We start from the raw sequence: 10,738 nt of genomic DNA, 5'->3' as shown, positions 1-10,738 counted from the left end.
CAATGAGCTGGGTTTATTTCCAACTTTCTCTGCTTCTTGTCTCTGAACATATGCCTCCTTATAATTCTTCCTATGTGTGTTTGACAGCATTGTTCTCTGAGTACTAGTAACCATGAGAAGAATAGCTAACATTTATTCCATGCCTATTGTGTGCCTTGCCACATGCTGGGCACTTTATGTGCCCTTATCCTACTGGATCCCGCTGCAGCCCTGTGAGTGGATGGTCCCTCTCTTCAGCTCTCAGGTTACACAAAAACAACAACAACAACAACATCCACAACAGCAACTTCTTCGGTTCATTTAGTTGGTAAATGCTGGACTCAGAACTGCAAGCTAGGCAGTAACTGAGAGGTTGAGTTGACTTGATGTATAATGTCACCTTTAATGTCTACTGAACAAGAGATGTGTGTGTATAAATGAGACGTAAATTATTTTTTCATCTTGAAAAGGAATATGCTCAATAGAGAAAGTCTGAAGTTAAAAAATAAAAAAACAGGAAGAAAAAATTACCCACGATTTCCCAACTCTTAAGACCACCAACTGTTAATGTGTTAATGTTTGGGCATATTTCCTCCCAGTCTATTTTTATGCATAATTTTTAGCCCTGCATATTTAAAACAGCTGTGATTGTGCATATTTTATTTTGCTTTTGTCACTTTGTATGACAATATAATGTATGATGATGTTTTTCATAATATTTCAAATTCTCTATAATTTTTACTGGCTAAATATTAGTCTTTTAAATGGAGTAACTCAGGTTGACAAATATTTATTGAGCACTTAATATGTCCCAGACCCTGTGCTCCACCCTGGGAACACACAGATATATAAAATTCTGTTCTTTTCTTCAAGAACTAGCAGTCCAGCATAGAGCAAAGAAGGTAACTAGGTAACTATGTAGTTATAATAATAGCTACCACTGGCTGGGTGTGGTGACTCACACCTGTAATCCCTGCACTTTGGGAGGCTGAGGCAGGCAGATCAGCTGAAGTCAGGAGTTCGAGACCAGCCTGGCCAACATGGTAAAACCACATCTCTTCTAAAATACAAAAACTAGCCAGGTATGGTGGCGGGTGCCTGTAATCCCAGCTACTCGGGAGGTTGACGCAGGAGAATCACTTGAACTCAGGAGATGGTGGTTGCAGTGAGCTGAGCTTGTGCTGCTGCCTTCCAGCCTGGGTGACAGAGCCAGACTCCATCAATAATAATAATAATAGCTACCGCTACTGAACATATTTGATGTTCCAGGCACCATTCACATGTATGAACTTACTGAATCCTCAGAGCAACCTTATGAGTAGGGATGATCACTCTGTTCTTTTTAATAGCTGTTGAGACTGAGGCACGCCTTGCTAATAAGATGGCATTGCCCAGTATGGCAGGTTGAGTAATGGCTCCCTGAAGATGTCCACCTTCTAATCCCCAGTACCTGCAAATATTACCTTGCATCGAAATTACCTGTAAAGTAAGATGGTAAAAATGGAATCTTACATGGAAAAAAAGGGATTTTGCAGGTATGATTGTTAAGGATTTTTTTTTTTTTTTTTAAGATGGAGTCTCACTCTGTTGCCCAAGCTGAAGTGCAGTGGCACAATCTCAGCTCACTGCAAACTCCACCTCCCAGGTTCAAGAGATTCTCCTGCCTCAGCCCCTGAGTAGCTGGGACTGTAGGCATGTGCCACCATGGCCGGCTAATTTTTATATTTTTAGTAGAGATGGGGTTTCACTATGTTGGCCAGGCTGTTCTTGAACTCCTGACCTCAGGTGATCCACCTGGCCTCCCAAAGTGCTGGGATTACAGGGGTGAGTCACCATGCTCGACCTAAGTTAAGGATCTTGATACAGGAAGATTATCCTGGATGATCTGGGTGGACCCAATGTCAAGGAGAGTCCTAATAAGAGGCAAATAGCAATGTCAGAGTCAGAGAAGGAATGTGATGATGAAAACAGAGAAAGAGAGAGAGAGGAAGGGCAGAAGAGAAGGAAAGAGAGGCTTGATGCCACACTGCTGACCTTGAAGACTGAGGAAGGGACCGTGAGCCAAGGAATGCAGGCAGCCTCCAGAAGCTGGAAATGAATTCTCCTCTGGAGCCTCCAGAAAGAACAGAGTCCCGCTGATGCCTTGATTTTACGACTTTTGACTTCTAAATTTATGTTGTTTTAAGCTATTAAGTTTGTGGTAATTTGTTATGACAGCAACAGGAAATAAATACATGAGGATTAAAACCCAGGCAGTTTGACCCTAGTGCCATCATTCTCAACTATGGTCATATATGAGGTTATTAGCTATGTCCAGGGTGCTATGTGAATCTAGAGAAAGAACACTTAACAAACAGAGAGATAGGGAAGGACAGTGTCAGCAAGATGACAATCTAGCTCTCTTAAGTGGGGCAGGAGTTACGAAGGCAGTGAAAGAAGGAAGGATAAGGAATTGAATTAACATAGAAAGATATGCACGATATCATAGGTGAAACTATTCTACTATTATATATAATTGTTTCCTCATTTCTGTTTTTAGAAATATATACATGAGTTTATTTATATTTATAATCGTATGTGCAGATAATATGCTCTTATAGTGCTCTTTGGGGAGTGGGTTTCTGGGTAAATGTAAGAGAAGGCTTTACTTTTTGCTTATAAATTTTCACATTATTTGAAAATTTCATCACACATGTATTATGTTGGGTTTACTTTTTTGTAAAATAAAGTTTGTGTAATATATCATTTTTTAAAATTGGAGAAAATGATATGCATCGCTGGGATGCAAATTTTTATGTATAATATAAAGCTTTGTGCTTCTTTAGTATAATTTCCTTAGTATGAAAATTTCCTGGAGGTAGAAGTGCTGAACCAATGGATACAATATTTGGAAAACATATTTTAAAAAAAAGATATGGTAGAAAATGGATAAGCCAAAATGAATGTATGAAGGGAGAGAAGATATTGAAGTTGGTAAAGAGAAGACATGATAGTTGCCTACTTATGTGTAAAGGCAGAAACATGGTGTATTAGTTTGCTAAGACTGACATAACAAAGTACCACAAACTGGGTGCCTTATGCAACAGAAATTTATTTTCTTACAATTCTAGAGGGTAGAAGTTCAAGATCAAGGTGTCACCAGAATCGGTTTCTTCTGAGGCCTCTCTGCTGGGCTTGTAGATGGCCGTCTTCTCCCTGCGTCTTCACATGGTGTCTTTCTGTAGGTGTCTGTGTCCTAATTTCCCCTTCACACAAGGATACCAGGCATTTTGGATTAGGGCCCACCCCAACAACTTCATTTTAACTTAGCGACCTGATTAAAGACTCTGTCTCCAAATACAGTCACATTATGAAGTTTTCGGGTTAGGATTTTAACCTGTGAATTTTGGGGGAACACAATTCGCCTTATAACACATGGAAAAGAAAGCTCCAGAATCAATACTAGTGATGAGAATTTATCTTCACTATGAGAAGGAAACTTTGTTTTATATATATATACATATATATATGTATATATATATATATGTATATATATACAAACACATATATATGTATATATATATACAAACACATATATATGTATATATATATACAAACACATATATATACATATATATATACACACACACACACACACACACATATATATATATATTTTTTTTTTGAGATGGAGTCTTGCTCTTGTTGCCCAGGCTGGAGTACAGTGGCACAATCTCTGCTCACTGCAACCTCTGCCTCCCGGGTTCAAGCAATTCTCTTACCTCACCCTCCCAAGTAGCTGGGACTACAGGCTTACACCACCACACCCAGCTAATTTTTTGTATTTTTAGTAGAGATAGGGTTTCACCATGTTGGCCAGGCTGGTCTCAAACTCCTGACCTCTGGTGATCTGCCTGCCTCGGCCTCCCAAAGTGCTGGGATTTTGGGACTCTGTCTGAAAAAAAAAAAAAGGATGGACTGGATGTGGGAGGGAAGTCCCATAAGGTGATCATAATGGAACTGAAAAATTTCTATCGCCTAGTGACACTGTAGCCATTTTGACATCATAGTGCAATGTACTACTCAAGTGTTTGTGGTGATGCTGTTGTAAACAAATCTACCACACTGCTAGTCATATAAAAATATAGCACAATTGGCCAGGTGCAGTGGCTCACGCCTGTAATCCCAGCACTTTGGGAGGCCGAGGCAGGTGGATCACAAGGTCAAGAGATCAAGACCATCCTGGCCAACATGGTGAAACCCCATCTCTATAAAAATACAAAAATTAGCTGGATGTGGTGGCAGGCGCCTGTAGTCCCAGCTACTCAGGAGGCTGAGGCAGGAGAATCGCTTGAACCTGGGAGGTGGAAGTTGTAGTGAGCCGAGATTGCACCACTGCACTCCAGCCTGGCAACAGAGGGAGACTCTGTCTCAAAATATATATATATATATATATATGGCACAATTATGTACAGTACATAATACTTGATAATGTAATAAACAACTGCTGCTGGTGTATGTATTTAATATTATACATATATATATATGTGTATTTTTTTTTTTGAGGTGGAGTCTTGCTTTGTTGCCAGGCTGGAGCACAGTGGTGCTATCTCGGCTCACTGCAACCTCCGCCTCCTGTGTTCAAGTGATTCTCCTGCCTCAGCCTCCCGAATAGTTGGGATTACAGGTGCACACCACCACGCCCAGCTAATTTTTGTATTTTAAGTAGAGACAGGGTTTCACCATGTTGGCTAGGATGGTCTTCATCTCTTGACCTCGTGATCCACCTGCCTCAGCCTCCCAAAGTGCTGGGATTACAGGCATGAGCCACCGTGCCTGGTCCTATACCATACTTTTAATCATTATTTTATAGTGCACTCCTTGTACTTATTAAAAAAAGTTAACTGTAAAACAGCCTCAGGCAGGTCCTTCAAAATGTACCCAGAAGAAGGCATTGTTATCATAGGACATGACAGCTCCATGTATGTTATTGCCCTGAAGACCTTCCAGTGGGACAAGATGTGGAGGTGGAAAACAGTGACATTGATGATCCTGATGTGGTGCAGCCCTAGGCTAAGGTGTGTGTTTGTGTCTTAGTTTTTAACAAAAAAGTTTAAAAAGTAAAAAAACTAGTAAATATTCTAAAAATGAAAAAAAAGCTTATAGAATAAAAATATAAGGAAATAAAATATTTGTGAGCAGCTGTACAATGTGTGTTTTAAGCTAAATTTTATTATAAAAGGGCAAAAATTTTTAAAAATTAAATAGTTTAAAAAAGTAAAAATGTTACAGTAAGCTAAAGTTAGTTTACCTTTGAAGAAGGAATAGGTTTGTAGCATAGGAGCAATAGGCCATACTATATAAGCTAGGTGTGTAGTAAGCTATACCATCTAGGTTTGTGTGAGTACATTCCCTGAGGTTAACACAAGGACAAAACCACCTAACAACACATTTGTCAGAAGGTATCCCCAATGCTAAGTGACACATGACTATAGTTTGCTAACCCTGATCTAAAGCTATAATTCAAGAAAACTTAAAATATTTACCAGTTTGAACATAAGTGTGTAGTGATCCCAGACTGATTAATTATGAGTTATACTCATTTCTTTGTTGATTTGTTTAATAAATGATGTATTTCTGAGTGATAATCATACATTCTGGTCCGTTTCCAATAACTTTGTACCCATATTTTTTTTATGAAGATGTAAACTCTGAACTTTAGTTTAATAATAGCATATTTCCAAACCAGGAATTTAGGTTTTTAGAAAGTTTTTGCCACAAATACTTAGGTTAAATCTGTCACAGAAATGATGCATCACACGCTATGACTGCAAAATAAGGGACAGAGAGACGAAGGTTAAGATGATGCATCCCAGAGAGTTGGTCTTTCATTCTGTTATTCATTCAAACAACATTCACATGTCGACATGTGCAAGGCACTGGAATGTATTCCTTGGAGAATTCCAGGATGACATAGACATAAACATGATCTTCAAAGTCTCCAGTGCTTTCTTTGGATAAAATGAGAATAGAATCACCCTGGCCTTAGGAATTAATTTAGGGGAGAGCACATGACCAAGCTAGAACAAGTGGACTCTTGCCATGAAATTTTAGCAGCAAGTGGAATACCTTCGCTGGAAGAGCATGCAACTATGTCATTGAGGAGACAGCTCATTCGTTCCTGCCCTGTGCTACGTAGAGTTGCCTTTTTTCCAAGGATGTTTGGTTTGCAAAGGGGATTAAAAAGAAATCATACTGGAAAAGTAAGTTGGAGTGAGTTGTGGTGAGCCTTCAAAACCAGAGGGAGGAGCATGAACTATACTCTATAGATAAAAAAGCTTCCTGTAATACCATAATTGATTTTAGTGGGTTAGCAATAAACCAGGCGAATACAACATCCATGTCCATGATGTGCTAAAGACCAGCCTGAGTTATGCTAGGTAGAAGGCTGATTACAGATTGGAAGTATTTGGCATTCCATGCAGATTTTCCTGTCCTGCTGCTCTACAGCAGGGTTTCTCAACCTCAGCACTGTAAGAATTAAAGAAATAGGAAAGAAACATGAAGGGTGGCTCAACAGTCAACAAGGACAGGTTTATTTTAGAAAACAAACCTGAGAGGGGCTTCTGGCCGAGTTAGGTCAGAGCCCACTCTCCTTCACACTCAGAGGTTTTAAGGATTCAGGGTGGAAGAGTTTATCAGAGGCTTGGACTGCTTCTGTGTCTCTTTGTTGTGCTTATCTGGGAGGGAGAGTTGTGTGTCCGTTCCCATACATCTTTCTGCAGCTGCAGAAAGTCTGCTTTAGCTTCCCTAACTCAGTGCACCTGAAGGGAAAGGAATGTGCTTATTAGGGCCCACTGTTTTACTGGGGCCCATTGTATGAGGATGAAGTTTGGCAGTTACCCAAGAGATTTTCCTCCCACCTCTGTTTTTTACTCCTCCCACCATCTGTGTTTTACTGTCTGCTCTTTCTGGCTGCTTGTAGTTAGAAGAGAAGTGATTTCCTTGAAATGCATGACACTAGAAAGGGAGCTGGAACTTGAAGTGGTGGTGTTTGTCCAACATGACAGTGCTCCTGCTCTGTCAAGCACTGGTGACATTTGGGCTGGATAATTATTTGTTGTGGGAGACTGCTCTGTGTCTTGCAGGAGGTTGAGTCTCTACCCACTAGATACTGCCAAGTGGTATCACCTCTCCTGCTACAATAGGAAAAAATGTCTCTAGACACTGACATGTGTGCCCTGGAGAGTGGTATAGTTTCCTATTGCTGTGGTAAGAAATTATGAAAAAGTTAGTGACTTAAACACAAATTTATTCTCTCACAGTTCCAGAGGTTGGAAGTCTGAAATGAGTCTTAGGAGACTAAAATCAAAATATTAGCAGGGCTGGTTCCTTCTGGAGGCTCTGAGGGGAGAATCCATTTCCTTGTCTTCTTTCAACTTCTAGTAGCCACCTATATTACCTGGCTTGTGGCCTCATCTACATCTTCAAAGTGCATCTTTCCAAACTTGACTTCTGTCATCCTATCGCCCTCTCCTCCACTCTGACTCCTTCTACCTTCCTCTTAGAAGCGCTGTCGTGATTCTCTTGGGCACACCTGCATAACCCAGGCTCATCTCCTTATCTCAAATCCTTAACTTAATCACATCTGCACAATGTTTTTGCCATGTGAGGTAATGTTCACAGGTTCTGTGAGTCAGGATGTAGACATGTTTGGGGGCCCATTATTCAGTCTACCACTAGGGCAAAATTGCCCCATGTTGAGAACTACTGCCACAGAAGAATGGGGTCAGATAACACAGATTTGAGTCCCAGCTACACTTACCTACTAGCTGTGTGACATCAGTTTTCTGTTTTTTCTTTTTTTTAGTGGGTGGGGGAAACAGAGTCTTCCCCTGTCTCCCAGGCTGGAGTGCAGTGGCGAGATCTTGGCTTACTGCAACCTCCGCCTCCCAGGTTAAAGCAAGGCTCCTGTCTCAGCCTCCCGAGTAGCTGGGACCACAGGCGTGCGCCACCACACCTGGCTCATTTTTGTATTTTTAGTAGTGATGGGGTTTCACCATGTTGGCCAGGCTGGTCTCAAACTCCTGACCTCAGGTGATCCACCCATCTCAGCCTCTCAAAGTGCTGGGATTACTGACGTGAGCCACCACACCCGGCCAACATCAGTTTCTCATCTGTAAAATGGGGCTAGTAGTAGTACTTACCCCATGGAATTTTTTTTTTTTTTTGAGAAATAAATGAGATAAAGCACACAAAGTCAAGCAGTTATCAAAGTCCTTGTGATACGGTTCTTAATACTTGTTACCTATTGAAAATAAAAGTAAAGTTACATCTAGGATTTGTAAATATGTGGATTAACTTCATGGACAAATGTAGAAAATGACAGTGGTCTCTAAGGAACAAGCCCCTGGCTAACTTGGAGTAAATAGCACAATCATAATTGTTTAATTATGAACATGCTCTAATTCTTTTTTTTTTTTTTTCCTTACTAGAGTGATTTTTATTAATTTTTTTGCATACAAAAACAATAAACATTTTCTAAAAATACATACAAACAAGATGCGTATCAAACATATTAGGAAGGTTGCACATGGGAAGTCGGGGAATAAAAATGGGGGTGGGAGTTAAAATAAATGAGAGAGGGACTTTATATGGATCAGTGATAATAACTCAATCCTCTATTTGACAAAGAAGAGGGAGAAGGAAGAGGAAGAAAAAGAAAGTGGGATAAAGGATCAGAAAGGGAGGAAAATAGAAAAAATTAGAGTATGACTCCAGGGTAGACCTGTTTTGTTGTCATTGAGTTGGTTGGTTGGTTTGTCTGTTGTATTCTTCATGTTTCGCCAAGTTGGCCAGACTGGTCTCGAACTCCTAGCCCGAAGTGATCAACCCGCCTCGCCCCCCAGAGTGCCGGGACCACAGGCGTGAGCCACCACGTCCAGCCCCCACATTGCTTCTGGCCTCCGTGGTAGACCTCCCAGACGGAGCGGCCAGGCAGAGGAGCTCCTCACTTCTACCCAGACGATAGGTGGCCGGGCAGAGGCGCTCCTCACTTCTTCCCAGACGATAGGTGGCCGGGCAGAGGCGCTCCTCACTTCCCAGACGATGGGTGGTCGGGCAGAGGCGCTCCTCACTTCCCAGACGGGGCGGCCGGGCAGAGGCGCTCCTCACTTCCCAGACGGTGGGTGGCCGGGCAGAGGCGCTCCTCACTTCCCAGACGGGGCGGCCGGGCAGAGGCGCTCCTCACTTCCCAGACGGGGCGGCCGGGCAGAGGTGCTCCTCACCTCCCAGACGGGGCGGCCGGGCAAAGGCGCCCCCCACCTTCCAGATGGGGCGGCGGCCGGGCAGGGGCTGCAATCCCAGCACCCTGGCAGGCCAAGGCAGGCGGCCGGGGGGTAGAGGCTGCCGCGAGGCCAGACCACGCCACCGCCCTCCAGCCCGGGCAACACCGAGCACTGGGTGAGCGAGACTCCATCTGTAGTCCCAGTACCTCGGGAGGCTGAGGCGGGCAGAGCACTCGGCGAGCTGGCGACCAGCGTGGGCAAGATGGCGTACGCGTGCCTGCATCCAAAGGAGAAAAGGCAGGCAGCGGTGGCGGGCGCCGGCAGTCCCAGGCAGTCTGCAGCGCGGGCAGCAGCAAGCTGAGTAGATTGTAGCCTGGGCCAGAGAGGGGAAAGAAAGAAAGAAAGAAAGAAAGAAAGAAAGAAAGAAAGAAAGAAAGAAAGAAAGAAAGAAAGAAAGAAAGAAAGAAAGAAAGAAAGAAAGAAAGAAAGAAAGAAAGAAAGAAAGGTCGGTCTAATTCTTACGCCATTCTTACGAGGTATGTGAGGTCACACAAGAATTTCTCCAATAAGTTTTTTTATATATGTATTGAAATGTACTAAAATTTTCTATTTTATGCTTTTTACATGTAGTAACTCATTTAATGCTCACAACTACTCTGAGACATAGATAATATTGTTATTCCCATTTTACAGATGAAGGAATGATGGCACAGAGAGAGATTCGAGTTGTCACCCAAGTTCACATAGCACCAGTGACAGAGGAAAGATTTGAATCAGGCAGCCTCTGTCTAGAGTTCCCTTCCTAACCTCCATTCTATACTGCTTTCAAAGATCCATCCCTTCCCTCAAATCAAGTTTTCTTACTTAGACTAGGGTTTGATTCATATTTACTCACTGGGAATAAAGTTAGGTAAACAGAATGAGAGAACAGGAAAGTCTTTCAAAATGATGCTTGTCTACTTACATTGTCTGTTACTTTAACAACATGGGAATTCTTGGAGCAAGTAAAGAACCAAATATAAAGACTGCTTTGTGGGAGGTAGCTTGGATCCTTCATCAGCTTTTTTTCCCCTGTAACTCCTTAGTTCCACTGGAGACACAGATTCTCTGGGGGTAAGATTAGCGGATTCACATTTTAACAGAACCCTGGCAGTTCTTCTCTATGCTAAAGTTTGAGAACACTGTTTTCAGCATTTCTAATCTCATCTCGAATTCACCAGGGAGCTATTTCCTCCTTCATGAAAAAATCTTTGACTTAATGATAGCTACCCAGGCCTACCTTATTAGCTAAAGGGGGCACAGAGACTTAACTCTCAGTGGTTGACAATTATTGTAAAGTAATTCTTGCCATTATTTTTCTCCCCTAAGGGTAAACTTAGCAGCAAATGGCATACTATTAACCAATTGAAAGGGTAACAACAAAACTAACAACCAAGTTTGCTTTTGATAGGTAGAATTGACTGCCTATAAGGTGTGACATGAAAGTTAAAGGA

The sequence above is a fragment of the Symphalangus syndactylus genome, chromosome 3 (genome assembly GCF_028878055.3).
Source record: "Symphalangus syndactylus isolate Jambi chromosome 3, NHGRI_mSymSyn1-v2.1_pri, whole genome shotgun sequence".
NCBI lineage: Eukaryota > Metazoa > Chordata > Mammalia > Primates > Hylobatidae > Symphalangus > Symphalangus syndactylus.
This window is presented reverse-complemented; position numbering follows the sequence as displayed.